At 38.4% G+C, this 19,777-nt stretch overlaps 1 protein-coding gene across 1 annotated transcript in view; it reads right to left on the bottom strand.

Annotated features, from left to right (window-relative positions):
- Positions 1-19,777, bottom strand: part of CMYA5 (cardiomyopathy associated 5) — a 114,662-nt gene that overhangs the window by 71,962 nt on the left and 22,923 nt on the right. The window lies entirely within an intron of this gene.

Below are 19,777 nucleotides of genomic sequence, written 5' to 3'. Positions count from 1 at the left end.
ACTTTATAAACATATTTCCTCCTACGAGTATGCAAGATGAATCCTAACTACTGACTGGCTTACATCTGTCTACAGCAATAAAAACAAAAAACCCTCTGTTAAAACCACTAAACGTAAGTGTTAAACTAAGGCAATTGAAAAAAAATCTACAGTAAGATTTATGTCCCTTAGTAAACTGTTTTTATCATCAGTCTCTGCATATATCAGAGGTTCTTAACTCTGAAACATTATAAAATCACCTGTGGAAAGTCTTTTAAAAATACTAATACTGCCCCATACCCTTCTCCACAGAGATTCTGATTTAATTGTACAAGGGTCTGGTCTGCACATTGCTCTGTTTTTTAGGTTTTAAAAGCTGCCAGGTGACTAGAATATGTATTCAGAATCACTGGCTTGGCCAGGCACAGTGGCTCACACCTGCAATCCCAGCACTTTGGGAGGCTGAGACAGGCAGATCACCTGAGGTCAGGAGTTTGAGACCAGCCTGGCTAACATTATAAAACCCCATCTCTACTAAAAATACAAAAATTAGCTGGGTGTGATGGTGGGCACCTGTAATTCCAACTACTTGGGAGGCTGAGGCAGGAGAATCGCTTGAACCCAGGAGGCGGAGGTTGCAGTGAGCTGAGATCATGCCACTGCACTCCAGCCTGGGTGACAAGAGTGAAACTCTGTCTCAAAAAAAAAAAAAATCACTGGCCTAAACAATCCTAGCTCTGACACTTAAATAGCACATATCTTTCTTTCTTACTGTAAACCCTTCCTGGTTTGTTAGGTTGGGTGGGGACCAGGACCATAAGTCCTTGCAGGTGCACTCAACTTCCCTTATTAAGCTTCAGAGTTTCCCCAGCAGTCTACTGTAAAGGGGTTATGGCTGTCCCGAGATCCTGGTCCCCTTAGTTCTCAGCACTGCCTGGGGCAGCCAGACCCCTTGGGCCACTAGCCTGGAACAGCAAGCAGCCAGATCCATTCACCCTAGTGTGCTATAAATTATATCATTTTCTATACATGCCATGAGTGAAGGGTCAGGAAGAAGTAGTCGCTCCATTTTGCCACAACTCTGCTCTCACTTATTTGCTTGGGTACTAAACTGCTGAACTTAATTAGGAATTAATACTCTATCTTGGTCCTGAACAGAATCTTATTTTAAACTGTTTTTTTCAGGCTCCTTTACATACCTAATTAAAGCTATTCCACAACATTTTCAACTCATCCTATATCTTCTCTCTTCCATGTCACTTAGAAATAGGATGAAATTAAAAATTAAGGTTATGACATACATCTGGGAAGTCAGCATTTTGAATGCCCATGAATGTAGAAGCATTATAAAATTCAATTATAAGTTCAATTTAGAGTTAACTATTGATTGTAAATTCTATGTGCCCAACCAGAAAAGTTTTCATTACCAGCTAGAATGAATTCACGAGTGCTCAGGAGAGAACACACATGGTGGTCACAAGACAGGAGAGCCCTACTGAGGAGGATTCACTCACTCAATTGTTGCTTATTCATTTTCATTCATTCATGCATTTCTTTACTTAATAAAATTTCATTGAGTTCAAATACTAGCAGTACAATTATAAAGCCACAGAACCTTCTTCTAAGAAATTCAAAATCTAATATGGAGAGACAACTAAACATTCTTTTTTAAATTCCAGTTTTTCAAATTTATTTATTATTTTATTTTATGAGACAGAGTCTTGCTCTGTCACCCAGGCTGGAGAGCAGGGGTGCAGTCTTGGCTCATTGCAACCTCTGCCTCCTGGGTTCAAGTGATTTCCCTACCTCAGCCTTGGAAGTAGCTGGGATTACAGGTGCGTGTCATAATGCCCGGCTAATTTTTTGTATTTTTAGTAGAGATGGGATTTCACCATGTTGGCAAGGCTGATCTCGAACTTCTGGCCTCAAGTGATCTGCCCACCTCAGCCTTCCAAAGTGGTGGGATTACAGGCATGAGCCACTGCACCCTGCCTCCATTTTTATTTTAGATTCAGGGGGACTATGTGCAGGTTTGTTACATGGGTATACTATGTGATGCTGAGTTTGGGGCTTCTATTAATCCCATCACCCAAATAGTGAACATAGTACCCAATGTGTTTTTTAGATCTTACCCCTCACTCCTCCCCACCTTTATAGTCCCCAGTGTCTACTGTGTCCATCTTTATGTCCATGTGTACCCAAGATTTAGCTCCCAATTATAAGTGAGAACATGCGATATTTAGTTTTCTGTTTCTGCGTTCATTTGCTTAGGATGATGGTCTCCAGCTGCATTCATGTTGCTGCAAAGGACATGATTTCATTCTTATTTATGGCTGCATAATATTCCATGGTGTATATGCATCATATTTTCTTTATCCAACCCACCATTGATGGGCACCTAGGTTGATTCCATGTCTTTGCTATTGTGAATAGTGCTGCGATGAACATGAGTGCACATGTCTTTTGGTAGAATGATTTATTTTCCTTTGGGTCTATACCCAGCAATGGAATTGCTGAGNGATTTAGCTCCCAATTATAAGTGAGAACATGCGATATTTAGTTTTCTGTTTCTGCGTTCATTTGCTTAGGATGATGGTCTCCAGCTGCATTCATGTTGCTGCAAAGGACATGATTTCATTCTTATTTATGGCTGCATAATATTCCATGGTGTATATGCATCATATTTTCTTTATCCAACCCACCATTGATGGGCACCTAGGTTGATTCCATGTCTTTGCTATTGTGAATAGTGCTGCGATGAACATGAGTGCACATGTCTTTTTGGTAGAATGATTTATTTTCCTTTGGGTCTATACCCAGCAATGGAATTGCTGAGTAGAATGTTAAGAACATTTTAATACAGTGTGATAAGTACTATTACAGAAGATAGGCAAGATACAATTAGAACATAAAGAAGAGAAAACTTCAGAGGAAAAATACTTGAGTTGGTTTGTAGAAGAAGAAATAGGAGTTTGCTAACTGAACAAAGATAAGAGATGGTGTAAGGATGGGGAGGTCATTCCAAGAAAAGGTTATAGGATATACAAAATGTAGCATGAATAAACAGTCTGGTTCACTGAGAGACCCAAAGTTGAACAACAGAGCCAACAGAACTAGAGAATGACTATACAGTATTAGCATGTGTAAAGCCATGGCAGTATTACACTCAGTCTAAAGAGACAATGTATTAACAGAAGAGAAATGGTCACCATACCATTCAGTGTTCCCATCTATGTACATATCAGCTTTTCATAGTTAAAAGATATTGCCTCTGAAAATAATCTCATCAGCTGGGCGCAGTGGCTCATGCCTGTAATCCCAGAACTTTGGGAGGCCAAGGCAGGTGGATCACCTGAGGTAGGGAATTCGAGACCAGCCTGACCAACATGGAGAAACCCCATCTCTACTAAAAATACAAAATTAGCCAGGCGTGGTGGTGCATGCCTGTAATCCCAGCTACTAAGGAGGCTGAGGCAGGAGAATCACTTGAACCTGGGAGGCAGAGGTTGCAGTGAGCCGAGATCGCACCAATGCACTCCAGCCGGGGCAACAAGAGCAAAACTCCACCTAAAAAAAAAAGAAAAGAAAATCATCTCATCCATTCCCCTCCGACTGCATTCTCACCAAGCAACCTTCTCATTATCAGTTAGCATCCCACATAGATTTATCTATATGAGTGTAGTGAGACAAATAATGACTTGGGAAGCTCACTTCCTCCACACTTTCAGCATTGGGCAAGGAGAAGGTTCAGCTGATCTGAGTTAGATCAAGCAAACAGACTGATACCAGAGATGTCAAAGGCTCCCGTTTCATTTGGAGGATAACCCTTATCTGATGAAGGAAGTTTCCTTCTATTCCTATTCGCTCAGGCAGTTTTTTAAAATGATGAACGTTAAGTTTTATTAAATAATTTTTTTGGGTGGGGGATGGAGTTTCGCTCTTCTTGCCCAGGCTGGAGTGCCATGGTGCGATGTCGGCTCACTGCAACCTCTGCCTTCTGGGTTCAAGCAGTTCTGTTGCGTCAGCCTCCCAAGCAGCTGGGATTACAGGCATGCACCACCATGCCCGGCTAATTTTATATTTCTTTAGTAGAGATGGGGTTTCACCATGTTGGTCAGGCTGGTCTTAAACTCCTGACCTCAGGTGATCCAACTGCCTTGGCCTCCCAAAATGCTGGGATTACAGGCCTGGGGCACCACACCCAGCCAATTAAACAATTTTTTATGAAACTATGGAAATGATCATATTTTCTTTTCTATCCTGTTAATGTGATAAATTACAGTGATTGATATCCAAATAACAAACCCATCTTGAACTCCTGAACTGAACTCAAGATGGCTGTGATATATTATACTTTTTATATAATGGAAGATTTTCTTGTTTGCTAATACTATGTTTAGAAATTTTGCTCCCATGTTAATGAGTGATATTACCCTGTAATCTCCTTTTCTTTCTTTCTTTTTTTTTTTCTAATTGTTTTGTTTTTGTGACAGGGTCTTGCTCTGTCACCCAGGCTGGAGTGCAGTGGCATGATCATAGTTCACTGATACCTCAAATTCCTGGGCTCAAGCAATCCTCTCTCAGTATCCCAAGTTACTGGGGGAACCCGCCCCCAGTATTTCAACATAGATTCTTTATATTTTCCATAAGTGTCAGCCAGTTGAGAAATAAAGAGAGACAGTACAAAGAGAGGAATTTTACAGCTGGGCTGCCAGGGGTGACATCACATATCAGTAGGACCATGATGCCCGCCTGAGTCTCAGACCAGCAAATTTTATTAAGGGTTTCAAAAGGGGAGGGGTGTAAGAACAGGGAGTAGGTACAAAGATCACATGCTTCAAAAGGCAAAAGCAGAACAACTAATAAGGGTCTAACAAAGATCACAAGGCAAAGGGTAAAGTCAGAACTACTGATAAGGGTCTATGTTCAGTTGTGCACATATTGTTTGATAAACATCTTAAATAACAGAAAACAGGGTTCAAGAGCAGAGAACCAGTCTGACCACAAATTTACCAGGATGGAGTTTTCCTCACCCTAGTAAGCCTGAGGGTACTGCAGGAGACCAGGGCGTATCTCAGTCCTTATCTCAATCACATAAGACAGACATTCCCAGAGCGGCCATTTATAGACCTCCCCCAGGAATACATTCTTTTCCCAGGGTANCCCGCCCCCAGTATTTCAACATAGATTCTTTATATTTTCCATAAGTGTCAGCCAGTTGAGAAATAAAGAGAGACAGTACAAAGAGAGGAATTTTACAGCTGGGCTGCCAGGGGTGACATCACATATCAGTAGGACCATGATGCCCGCCTGAGTCTCAGACCAGCAAATTTTTATTAAGGGTTTCAAAAGGGGAGGGGGTGTAAGAACAGGGAGTAGGTACAAAGATCACATGCTTCAAAAGGCAAAAAGCAGAACAACTAATAAGGGTCTAACAAAGATCACAAGGCAAAGGGTAAAGTCAGAACTACTGATAAGGGTCTATGTTCAGTTGTGCACATATTGTTTGATAAACATCTTAAATAACAGAAAACAGGGTTCAAGAGCAGAGAACCAGTCTGACCACAAATTTACCAGGATGGAGTTTTCCTCACCCTAGTAAGCCTGAGGGTACTGCAGGAGACCAGGGCGTATCTCAGTCCTTATCTCAATCACATAAGACAGACATTCCCAGAGCGGCCATTTATAGACCTCCCCCAGGAATACATTCTTTTCCCAGGGTATTAATATTAATATTCCTTGCTAGGAAAAGAATTTAGCGATATCTCTCCTATTGCACGACCATTTATAGGCTCTCTGCAAGAAGAAAACATGGCTCTTTTGCCCGACCCCACAGGCAGTCAGACCTTATGGCTGTCTTCCCTTGCTCCCTAAAATCGCTGTTATTCTGTTCTTTTTCAAGGTGCACTGATTTCATATTGTTCAAACACACGTTTTACAGTCAACTTGTATGGTTAACACAATTATCACAGTGGTCCTGAGGTGATGTACATTCTCAGCTTATGAAGACAACAGGATTAAGAGATTAAAGTAAAGACAGGCATAAGAAACTATAAAAGCATTATTTGGGAACTGATAAATGTCCATGAAATCTTCACAATTTATGTTCCTCTGCCACAGCTCCAGCCAGTCCCTCCATTCGGGGTCCCTGACTTCCCGCAACACCAAGTAGCTGCAACTGTAGGTGTTCCCCATCACACTTGGCTAATATTTTAATTTTTCGTAGAGACAGGAGTCTCGACATGTCGCCCAGGTTGTTTTCAAACTCTTGGCCTTAAACCTTCCTCCTGCCTTGGCCTCCCAAAGTGTTGGGATTACAGGTGTGAGCCACCATGCTCAGCCTGTAATCTCCTTTTCTTTTCTTTCCTTTTCTTTCTTTTTTTTTTTGAGATGGAGTCTCACTCTGTTGCCTAGGGTGTAGTGTAGTGGTGCAATCTTGGCTCACTGCAACTTCTGCCTCCAGGGTTCAAGCGACTCTCCTGCCTCAGCCTTCCAAGTAGCTGGGATTACAGGTGGCCACCACCATGTTCAGCTAATTTGTTTACTTTTAGTAGAGATGGGGTTTCATCATGTTGGCCAGGCTGGTCTTGAACTCCTGACCTCGTGATGCGCCCACCTTGGCCTCCCAAAGTGCTGGGATTACAGGTATGGGCCACTGCACCCGACCTATGTAATTTCCTTTTCTATAATGTGCTTGTCAGGTTTTTGTAGCAAGATTATGATGCCTCACAGAACAAACTGGGAATTGTTCCCCCTTTAGTCTCCTCTGGAAGAGTGTGTAAAATATTACGTTATTTCTCCCATAAGTGTTTGGTAGAATTTGTTAGTGAAGTAGTCTGGACCTGGAGTCCTCTTTGTTGTAAGGTTTTTAGTTAGCAATTTAATATTTAATAGTTATATGACTTCGGAATTTCTTTTTGTTTTGTGTTAGTTGTTATTTTGTACTTTTCTAAGAATTTATCTATTTCATCTAAATGTTTAGAAATCATTAGATTAAAGTTGTTCATAATATCCATTTAGGATCTTTTTAAAATGTATGTAAGACCTAAAATTTTACTCATTGTTTTGGTCATTCTTGATATTGGTTGTGTCATCTCAATTTTTTAGTTAATATTTGTACTACCTTTTTCAGATAGATTTTTTTTTTTTTGAGACAGAGTCTCACTCTGTCACCCAGGCTGGAGTGCAGTGGTACAATCTCGGCTCATTGCAACCTTCGCCTCCTGGGTCAAGCAATTCTCTCACCTCAGCCTCCCAAAGTAGCTGGGATTATAGGCACGCGCCACCATGCCAGCCAATTTTTTGTATTTTTAGTAGAGACGGGGTTTCTCCATGCTGGCCAGGCTGGTCTCAAACTCCTGACCCCAAGTGATCTGCCCACCTCAGTCTCCCAAAGTGCCAGGATTACAGGCATGAGCCACTGCACATGGCCAAGATAGATTCTTATGTCATTAATTTTCAAACTTTCCCTTTTTCTAACATGTGAAATCAAGACTATGTGCTTCTCTTTAAGCACAAATTGAGATGTATAACCTAAAGGTTAATATACAACATTTTAAAAATTATTAATCTCAAAATGTTTTAAAATTTCCTCTGTGGTTTCTTATCTGTCCCATATATTATTTGAAAATGTATTTTGCAATTTCAAAATACATGAGGATTTCCTAGTTATCTTTTTGTTTACTTTCTAGTTTAATTGCACTGTGATCAGAGAATTTATTTTGTATGAAGTTATACTTCAAAATTTGTTGAAACTTTCTTTATGGCTATATGGCCATTTTAAGAAAAATGTTTTTGGGTTCATGAAAAGAACATATGTTCTGCAGTTTTTCAACAGTGTCTTATATATGGTAACCAAGTGAGGCTTATTTATTGTGTTATTCAGATCTTTTTTAGCCTTAGTAATATTTTTTGTCTGCCTGTTCTAACACTGAGAAATGTGTTAACATTTTCTAACACAATTGTGGATTTGTCTCTCCTTATGGTTCTATAAATATTTGACTTATACATTTTGAATCTATGTTAATAGGTAAGAATAGATTTAGAACAGTTACATCTTTCCGGAAATTTTAACTTTTAATAATAATGAAATGTCCCTTTTATCTGTAAATAAAGACTTTTTTTCTAGAGTCTAGTTTGATACTATTAAAGCTTTGCTTTGATATTAATAACATTATACCAGCTATCTTTTCGTTAGTGTTTGCATGATATATCTTTTTGCATTTTTACTTGAAACCTTCCTATATCTTTATATTTTAGATATGTTGCTTATAAGCAGCACATAGTTTTTTAAAAATCCATTCTGACCATTTAAATAGAGCTCTCTGACTTTTAAATGGAGCATTTAGTCCATTTAAATGTAATATAATTGCCAATATGTTTGGAGTTAAATTTGCCATCCTATTATTTATTTTCTATTTGTCCTACCTATTCTATATTCCTTTTTCTCTCCCATCTTGCCTTGTTTTGTTTTTTCATTTTTTAAAAATAGAGATGGGGGTCTGAATATGTTGCCTAGGCTGGTCTCAAACTCCCAGACTCAAGCAATTATCTCACCTTAGCTTCACAAATTGAGCCACCATAGTCAGCCTTGCCTTATTTTGGATTGAACTTTTTTTATTATTCCATTTCCTTTTCTATTAGATTGTTAGATATATTCTATTTGACTATTATTTTAGTGATTACCCTGGAAATTACAACATACATCTTTGACTCATTAATGTCTAATATAAATTGATATTTTTTACCTATTCCCAGACAACACAAAGACCATGAATCCTTTAATTTCAACTTACATGTCCTTATGTATTTTCAATCTCAATGTTAAGCCACATGAGATATAATTATTTTTATTGTCAATATTTATTTAGATTTACTTAGATACAGAACCTTTTTATTGTGCTTCATTCCTTCCTGTATCTCTAAGATTCCATCTGGAACCATTTTCCTCCTCCCTTTAGTATTTCCTCTGGTGTGAATCTTCTGGGGACAAGCTCTGCCTACTTTTTTCATTAAAAGTCTTTTTACACTTTCATTGTTGGAGAATATTTTTTCAGGATATAAAATTCTAGATTGGGCCAGGCACGGTGGCTCACACCTGTAATCTCAGCACTTTGGGAGGCCGAGGTGGGCAGATCACTTGAGGTTGGGAGTTCAAGACCAGCCTGATCAACATGGAGAAACCCTGTCTCTAGTAAAAATACAAAATTAGCTGGGCGTGGTGATGCATGCCTGCAATCCCAGCTACTTGGGAGGGTGAGGCAGGAGAATCATTTGAACAAGGGAAGGGGAGGTTGCAGTGCATTAAGATTGCACCATTGCACTCCAGCCTGGGCAACAAGAGCAAAACTCCATCTCAAAAAAAAAAAAAAAAAAAAAAAAAAATCTAGATTGGCAGTTATTTTTATCCTAGCACTTAAAAAATATCATTCCATTGTCTTCTGTCTTCTATTGTTTGTATTGATAAGTTGGCTGTCAGTGTAACTGTCGCCTTTTTGAAGATGATTTGGACTTTTCCCCCCACTACCTCCCTACAGCTGTTTTTGGGATTTGGTTGTTGTCTTCAGTTTTCAGAAGTTACTATCATATTCTTAGACATCTTATCCTGCTTGGAGTTTGCATGGCTTCTGGAATCTGTAGATTAATATCTTTCATCATTTTCGAGAACTCCTCAGCCATACTCTGTTCAAATATTGCTTCTGCCTCATTGCCTCTCTTTTCATCTGAGATCCCAGTTTTTCACAAATTGAAACATTTCACTGTATCCTTTGTGTGCTTCATTTGGATGTTTCTTCCAATTTATCAATCAGCATACCAATTCTGTATTCAACTGTGTCTAAACTGCTTACTAAACATAATCAAATGTGTTATTTTTTTATTATTGTATTTTTCAGTTTTCAAATTTCCAGTCTTTTCATTGTTTTCAGTTCTCTGACAAAGTTCAATTATGTCTTTTATTTCCGTATCCCCCATCCCTACAAATAAGTTAAGCATCACATAAGCATCATTCTTCTACAGAAGCCCTTCCCTTCCCATAGTAGTCCAGTTATGCCCTGAGAAAGCATTACTCTTTGTGAGATGAGAGTTCATAGGATTGTGTGTGCTCTACTACTTCTCTATTTCTGAATTTTCCCTGATAAACTCTAATTTATATTTTCATTGTGTGTTCATGTCCCTTTGCATGGCAAGAAGGAAATGAGATAATATTTATGAATGGTGCTTTAATACAGTTGCTGGTGATCTTCTTATCTCCAATTGTTAAATGGACATATTTTTCTAAATTTGTTTTTTGTGAGTTGTATTAGTATAAACCAGTTCTCCAAAAATGGATTTCATTAACTGTGCTAAAAAATATAACATCTGATATTTCAAAATGAAGGATCAGGGTCTGGAATATGATGACCATGCCAAAAATTCCTGTTTCTGGCCGGGCACGGTGGCTCAAGCCTGTAATCCTAGCACTTTGGGAGGCCAAGACAGGCAGATCACGAGGTCAGGAGATCGAGACCATCCTGGCTAACACGGTGAAACCCCGTCTCTAATAAAAAATACAAAAAACTAGCCGTGCGAGGTGGCGGGCACCTGTAGTCCCAGCTACTCGGGAGGCTGAGGCAGGAGAATGGCATAAACCCGGGAGGTGGAGCTTGCAGTGAGCTGAGATCCGGCCACTGCACTCCAGCCTGGGCGACAGAGCGAGACTCCATCTCAAAAAAAAAAAAAAAAAACCAAAACCAAAAATTCCTGTTTCCTGTTCAGGTGGTGATCAACCTTCCTAGGTACACCTATTTCATCTTAGCTCAGAAACAAGTAACTTATTGAAAATTAAGTTATTAGAATCATGAGTGGAAAGAGCCTTGTGGTTTTATAATATTTCTCATTTTATAAATGAAAAAACATGAGGGAGGTAACACATATGTATGAATTGAATTTTTAAAGAGGGAAATGGGTAGCCATCATATAGGAGCTACAAAAGAATAGTTTCCCACATTTCTTCATCAATATCTTTGTTTTGAATTGATTCTCTCATTCTTTCCTTAAAAAATACCCTACACTTCTGAAGAAGTGAAATGGGTTCTCTATTTTTATCTGAAGGTTATGTTTGTATAACACGTGTCACTTAATAACAGGGATACATTCTGACAAATGCATCATTAGGCAGTTTCATCACTGTGTGAACATCATAGAGTGTACTTACACAAACCTAGATGGTAGAGTCTATTACAGAGAGACTATATGGTATAGCCTATTGCTCCTGGGCTACAAACCTATACAGCATGTTACTGTACTGAATACTGTAAGAAGTTGTAATGCAATGGTGAGTATTTGTATAGCTAAACATAGAAAAACTAAGTAAAATATGGCATTATAATCTTATGGGACCACTGTTGTATACAGTCTGTCATTAACCAAAATGTCACTATGCAGCATGATTATATTATTATACTTTGTTTCTACTGAGCTCAAGATTTGTATTCTAGGAACTCGTAGTTCCTTCCTCTGATCAGCAGTTAAAGTAACATTAAAGTTCTTTATAGGAATATAATTATGAAAAATACCTTTAGATTTGCATGATGCTTTCTTCTACTCTCAAGCAATCACAGTGCACTAACAGGAAGTGTATAAAACAAAAGAATGTAATGGCTAGGATATCTTTCTCATGAAGTCTTTTAAAATGCATTAAATATCAATTGTTATTACAATGGGGAAGTCACATATGATCCTGCTTATATTACAAGCTTTGAAAGATACATTTAAAGCCATAAAACACCAAGCAAGCTTGTGATCTTTTAATACAAACTTTTAGTGCTTTATGTGAGTCTTTAAAAAAATGGAATTCTTAAAAGTAATCATTAACTCTACAATTAATATTTCACCAAGAATTAATTTAATATTATTGTCTTTAGCTGAAAAAATACATGCATTGCTGAATAAAAGTTCAGCAAACTATAACATAAAATAGCTTAGGTTAAAAGGAACTTTTATGCCATTAGGGAGTTAAGAAAAAATTTCATGAAGACATGAATGAATAAATTGTTATACAGCATAATTATGCCATAATAGAAAGTGTTCATTTTGTAGATACACTAAAGACCATTCAACATCATTGTGAATGGAAAGAATAAGGATCTTCTTATCACAATGACCAGGTATTTTAGAAGCCTGGAAGTTAGGGCCCTCTACTATTTGAAACCTGGTTATCTTCCCATTCACTAACTCTATAACCCAGCCAAACATAGGCTTCACCCGTCATGCCTTTGCTGATATCTTTCTCTTCACTTAGAATGAATCATCTTTGTATATTTTATCTCTTATTTTTTTTAGAGACCAGATCATATATCAACTTATCCATGTATCCATCACTGATGCTGCAAGCCAAAAGTAATTTTCTACCTTTGAACTTCTAGAATCTTAATGTAATATTCTCCTATTCATCCTACATTCAAGTTATTTTTATGGATATCTTAGCTCCTCTATAAGACTATAAACTTCCCGTAAGCAGGAATCAATGTCCTTTAGTGTTTCTTTTAGTGGCTGTCCTTATAAAGTCTTTTTAAAACAGTCACCTTTGTGTTCAGAGGAACAACAGCTCTTTTACTTTTGTACTCATATTTCATCAGCTTAAGCAATATTTAATTAAATCATGTTACAGCGATAACAAGTACAACTAGTATAAAAAGTTCCTGGAACAATCACAACTGATCCTTAGTAAAAGTACAACTCAAAAGAGTAAGTATGATTATTAGAGAGTAGCCTGCTAACAGGAGTGGTTTGCTTGCCTAGGGCATCATCTGTTTTAAGTCAAGATTTATTCACTCAACAAGTATGTATTGAGTTCAAATTATGTACTAGGTAGGCATTATGTTAGGTGTGGTCTTTTACAGCAAGATTACTGTTTGGTATAAATTTTTAAAAGGTCTTAAAAGTTAACTTCAAATTAATCAATTTGGTCTGCACTATAGATTTGTGATATAAATATAAATTAACTTTGCCTTAATCTTCTGAAATCTAGGATGTATATGGATGTTGCTACTGCAAGTAGCTCCACAGTAAAACAAACTGAGTGTTTGCCTAAGACCTCACCTGTACAACAGCATCACTAGATACAATCAATGTTCTCTCAGCTTAGTTTGAGTTGTTGTTTGTGAACATTTTCCTGTGTCATCTATACAAGAGTGTAGGAGTAAACTATTTGATGTAAAGATTCATATTTTTCAGCTCTTTAAAATTTCTCAAAATGCAGGATAGTAATTTACTTGTTAGTTGAGACACTAACTTCTCATTCCAGATGTTTCTTCTCAAGTAGAAGGACATCTATTAGTACAACACTGCTGGCCTAGCTTATCTTTATCACTCTTCCCCATTCTACTGTGGCAAAAGCCACAATTACTTTTGCACCAACCTAAAATATTCCTTGTGCTATGAAGTATATGAAGAGACGCTGTGGTTCTTCAGAGCCTGTGACTGGGTATATAAATCTGTCTATTTCTGAGATTCAGTAGTAGAAATCACATTGTTGTCCTATATCTAAGCCACATTCTCTGATATCAGCTGTATCAATGATGAAGTTGATATTTTCATCTCTAGCTACCATTCCTCTATCTACCAATTGCTTCAGAACTTCGACAAAGAAAAGAGAGTAATTCTACTAGTCAAATCCCAATACAAATAAATGGCCACACATACCATCTATTAGCTGGTAGGAACTAAAGGACACGACAGTAAGAACAGATATAATAGATAATCTATATGCTTGTGAGTATCCAACACAAACGGACCTATGGACCAATTAGACCAAGAGAAATCCACCAGTTAGAACTCAGCAATGCCACGATCCCATACAGATCTCCCTCAGAAGCACACAGCATGCGCACATCTTTATTTGCATAAGCTTTAAGAACTCCAGAACTATAGTGGTTGACACAATACTCTGTAAGCAACACAGAACAATTTTAGAAGTACGTTACCCAGTGAGTGATAAGTCATATTATATCTACTGCAAAAATGTCTATGAGTTGGAAAGAACAGGGTTGACAATTTGAACCAGGTTATGCAAAAAACATAAAAGTTGGTATTCTTAAAGGAAATGTCTCAGGTTACTTTACCTTCAGGCCCTGCCAGCTCTACAGCTGCTTCTATCATCATCTGCTAATAGGAGTAAGGAAACCTAGATTCTAATCCCTGCTCTGACACTCACCAGGTATGTAGTTTCCAGAAACAGTAATAATAAGCTATAGCTCCATATCACTTAATGACTCTCCAAATACCTGCACATATATTATTGCCTTTGGCTCTTAGATTCATTATTTGATTTAGTCAACAAACATTTAATACCTACTATGGACCATATTGTTCTAGGCAATGAGCATACAGTAGCAAACAAAACCTCCATATACACATACATAATTCATTTTAATTACAAAAGTAAATAAAAACATTCTTGATATAAAAAATTAATCTACATAGTCTCCCTTAATTACTACCATCTCTATCTCTGTCCCATTACCAGAGATAACCCAGTTAATAACATTTAAATGAGCCTTGCAAAATAAATAATAGGAATTATGTTTTTAAGTTCTAAGAAGTACCCATAATATGCAAAGCAATGGGAATATAAAGAAGAATAACACAGTTCCTACCTTCCAGGAAATTAGAGACTAGCATACAGATATACCTGAAAACAGACTGTTATCATATAGTGTGACACATGCTTCAACAGAATGTGCAAAAAGCATCCCATGTGAGGCTGGGTGTGGCCACTCATGCCTGTAATCCCAGCACTTTGGGAGGCCAAGGCAGGAGGATTGCCTGAGCCTAGGAGTTTAAGACCAGCCCAAGCAACATAGTGAGATCCCATCTCTACAAAAAATTATAAAAACCAGCAAGGCATGGTGGACATGCCTACAGTCCCAGCTACTCAGGAGGCTGAGGCAGAAGGATGGCTTGAGTCCAGGAGCTCAAGGCTGCAGTGAGCCATGGTCACAGCACTGCACTCCAGCCTGGGAGATAGAGCGAGACTCCATCTCCAAAAAAAAAAAAAAAAAAAGAAAGAAAGAAAAAGAAAAGAAAAGAAATAAATCAGATATGGTACAGAGAAAGACATTTTTTAAACTTTGGGATACAGTGGGGCATGCTGTTTGAATACATGTGTGAGAGGAGGGGTCTGGAATATAATCACAGAGTATGACAGACTGATGTAAGGTTTTGCAAGATAAAAATGAGTTTTCCAGGAAACCAGGATGCAGGTGGTTAGAAGCAATTCAGGTAAAAGGAACATGTGCAAAAGAAGAGGGGTGTGAAACCATACGGTGTGTCTGGGTATTCTTTGGGGCACCTCCGCGAGTCTGTAATCTTCTTGAAAGTTGTAAAACCCAGTGATATATATGTTAGTATTATGCAGATACTTCCAAATGCTACTCCAACCTCCAAGTAGACTGGAAAACGACCACCATTCTGTCTTTCCTAGGACTTTGGACAGTCCTGATAATTAGCTAACAGTGGGATACACATAGACTTGTTATTAACAGCCAAGGTAACTTGAGTGATTGAGTGACTAAGACATAAGCCTGTCCTTACAACCAGGACAAGATGAAGATGCGATCCATGTGAAGGTAGGAGATTTCAAAGTAGTGAGTATCTTCTTTCCTACTCCCACTCCTCCCGAACCAAAATACTACATGTTGGCCACATGTATAAACTCCATTTATTCCAAGTAGGAAGTATCTACGTAGTAGTAGGTAAAGGTGTTAACATGACCCATGGAGAACTCTGGAATTGCAGAAATCATTTATCTCTCCAGAGTTAAAAAAGAGTCATTTGGGCTTTAGCATGAACCATCAATTTATAAATATTTAGGGAGTATCTATCTATTCAGGTCTTGGCCATGAGCTGGGGCTGTTATTCAGTTATATAAACTGCAAGCACACATCTGAATCTGCAGAGAAAAGTATAAAACTCAACCACTAAATTCTCCACTATTATAAAAAACTAAGGACAAAGAGATGCCAGGTCCAGAGAAGCAAAATAAATAAGCTATGGCGTGACAGCACTGTTACAGAGCTTAGTGACTGCTTTAGACCAAAACACAGGAAACTCAATTATCTGTGGTCTTGGGAGGTGGGCATTCCTCCACAGTGACACTGTTGACATTTGGGGCTAAGATAATTCTTTGTGATGGCAGGTGGTGGGGTGGGGTGGTGCAGCGGGGTTGGGGCTGTCCTGTGTGCTGAGAATGTTTAGTGGCCTCCCTGGCCCCTATCCACTAGATGCCGTTAGCACCCTATCCCAGGCTGTGACAATAAAAAATGTCTTCAGACATGTAATAGTTGAGAACCACTGGTGTAGGCAGACTCGAGAGTGAGAAAAGACACTTAGCCATAGGCAACACCAACCTTGGCTGAGGATACAAGTGAAAAACCATGGAGGATGAGAATGCTCAGGTTCCTGGGATTCCCAGCAAAGGAGTTAAACAGGCTTAACTGGTTAGCGCTGGAATTCTTCAACAGCTACTGAATATTAGTGCAGAGCAGAAACTGCATCCCACCAGCCACTGCTGTCAAATTCCTATGAATGCTGAGTGGTGGTTACTAAGAGACAGAGCACTTCATCTGAATAGAATATGTCAGGTTGGGATCTTTTTAAAATAAACCAGTGAGCCACGATAGACTTCTCCCCACCTGTTACATTGACTTTTTTTTCCTAATACAATTATAACTCCATAAAAACATGAAATATGAGGGTAAATTGGTCCAAAAAGTAGGAGAAATCTGATCAGATTTCCTTCATGGCCTTCCAGCAATTTTTCATATTAAATTTGCAACAGAGAAAGAGCCCTTACGTTGTAGCCTTGAAAATAATAGTAGTAATACATTTAAAAATAAAGCCCAATCTCAAGCCTGTAATCTCAGCACTTTGGGAGGCCGAGAAGGGCGGATCACGAGGTCAGGAGATCGAGACCATCCTGGCTAACACGGTGAAACCCCCATCTCTACTAAAAAAATATACAAAAAACTAGCCGGGCGAGGTGGCTGGCGCCTGTAGTACCAGCTACTCAGGAGGCTGAGGCAGGAGAATGGCGTAAACCCGGGAGGCGGAGCTTGCAGTGAGCTGAGATCCAGTCACAGCACTCCAGCCTGGGCGACAGACTGAGACTCCGTCTCAAAAAAATAAATAAATAAATGAAGCCCAGCTCATCTATTAGATGGAATCGGGGTTTGTCCATATACCTAGTACAGTGTTTGGCAACACTTTTTTTTCTCTGTCATTTTTTAAGAAGAAAAAAAATAGGCCAGGTGCAGTGGCTCATTCCTGTAATCCCAGAACTTTGGGAGGCTGAAGTGGGCGGATCACTTTGAGCCCAGGAGTTTGAGACCAGCCTGGCCAACATGGTGAAACCCCATCTCTACAAAAATACAAAAATTAGCTGGGTGTGATGGTGCACACCTGTAATCCCAGGTACTTGGGAGGCTGAGGCAGGAGAATCGCTTGAACCGGGGAGACAGGTTGTGGTGAGCTGAGATTGCGCACCACACTCTAGCCTGGGCAACAGGGCAAGACTCCAACTCAAAAATAAATAAACAAACAACAAATAAATAAATAAAACACCAATGCCTCACTCCAGCAGATGCTGCTGGGATGAACAGGGATAGGTGAAGTACATCCTAGCCCTGGAGTTTCAGGAGAGAGGACCCCTTTGCTGGTGCCAGCAGAGAGACTTGGGTGGCAGTGTGCTGGTTCTCCTGGGCCTGTTTGGATAAACCTAAGAGAGAGTCCTCTGGAGGCCCAGTGATGGAACTCTCCAGCTACAGAGAGAAGCATCCTTGAGATACTGCTGTACCGTATGTGAAGAGGGAGTGAAGATGGAAGAGGATTAGACTGAAAACTGTGATTGAACAACAACCATACACATTCTCTTTAATTTCTGGGTGCTCCTCCACTGAATTTCGATCCAGGCCCACAATTAATGCTGCCAATAATTCATCAAGAAAAATTAATCATTATATTATGGTTACTGACAAATCCTCAGATATTTTCTGCTGGATCAGCTCTGGATGGTAACTCATTAGCACCATTAACTGTGTGTTGTCTTCAAGTACAGTATTGGAAAGTATGTTCTTTTGTGCATACATAACATGTTTAGAAAATTTCCCAGCTCCCATGTTTTTCTTTATTTCCAAACAAATGATCTATAAAGCATGTATGGGAATCTTTATCTTTTTTGAAAGTGGTTAATGTCTTTCTCCAATGTAGCCTTTGCAATCTGAAAGATTCACTTCTCAAGAACATAACTTACAAAGTCTGCTAACAAAACCTATATTGACAATTAAACTTCGCCTCTCTCCTCTTCAACTTTCCAAGCAATTGTCTACGTCGTTTACATTCTTTTTCTCTCTGTACCACCTTTAGTGGCTATTCCACTTTAGACAAATTCTGCCAAGTACGGTTGGTGGCAGGGGTGCCTGGTTCCTCTGAAGTTGAAAGCAGATCAGCAGCAGCCTGGCTACGGTGGAGCTGCCAGTGAAAAGCACCCAGAAGACCTACCTGATGGACCCATCGCCAGCCTCAAACAGCACCACCAGAAAAACACCAGAAACCTCTTACCTACAACATAACCGACAGTAAAACAGAACTTACAAAAATAAGTCTCTAAAATTCCACAGGGGGAAAAACAAAGAGATTAAGTAAAATCCTTACTGATACATTAGGAAATAACTTGCTAGTAGCTTGTTGATTTCTGACTTGAAAAACCTCAGAACTGGAGATTCAATAACTTTGTTTTTATAGAGGACTGTATCGGAATAAGTGAGATTACTGGAAAACTTTGCATCCCCAAAATCATTGTTATAAGACTTTACAGTGCTTACATCTCTTCAGGAGTTCTAAAAATTAAGATGAATTTCCCATAATATTCTCTTATTAATCACCCACAAAAGAGAAAGACAGAAAACCCTTTAAAATGATGTGCATTTGATCCAGTAAAATGTTTTAAAACCATAATACAGACCACCCTTGTTAATACATTTTCCCCATTCCTCAGTTGAACTCAGGGGAAAGTTCAAGATTTTAGGTCCTATCTGTAAAATAAAAAATTTCTCTAATTACCAAATATAAATTTCACAGTAGGATATATAGGAAAACAGAAGCACACAAAAAAAGAAAATTAAAACAACCAGTAATCCCAGCACTCAAAGATGACCACTTTTCATATATCAGCATTCTTCATTCTCGGTCTATCCTGAGATATGCCTCTTTTACACAAATGATATGTTTTGTAATGTGCTTTTTTTTAAATTAAAAAATACATTCTGAACATTTTTTCATGCTATTAAATATACTTCTGCGACAACTATTCTCAAAACTTTTGGTCTCAAAACTACTTTATACTCTTAAAATTATCGAGGACCTCAAAAGCTTTTGTTCATGAGGGTTATATTTATCAATATTTATGGTACTAGCAATTAAAATAGAACTTTTAAAACTTTTACTAATTCATCTAAAAATTATAATAGCCTACTACACGTCAACATCCATAACATATTTTATAAAAGTTATTTTCCAGAACACACAAACAAAACATTTAGTGAGAACAATGGCATTATTTTATATTTTGCAAATCTTTTAAATGTTTGGCTTAGCAGAAGACAGCTGAATTCTCACATCTGCTTCTGCATTCAAAATGTGAATAAGTTCTGTTAGTAAGAATATATAAAGAAAATCTAGAGACCTGTAGTTGGAAAAGGGAGGAGTAATTTTCAGATAATTCTGGATATTTTCTTTTTCTTTTTTTTTTTTTTTTTTTTTT

This window comes from Rhinopithecus bieti, unplaced genomic scaffold (genome assembly GCF_001698545.2).
Source record: "Rhinopithecus bieti isolate Rb0 unplaced genomic scaffold, ASM169854v2 scaffold_5216, whole genome shotgun sequence".
NCBI lineage: Eukaryota > Metazoa > Chordata > Mammalia > Primates > Cercopithecidae > Rhinopithecus > Rhinopithecus bieti.
This window is presented reverse-complemented; position numbering and strand designations above follow the sequence as displayed.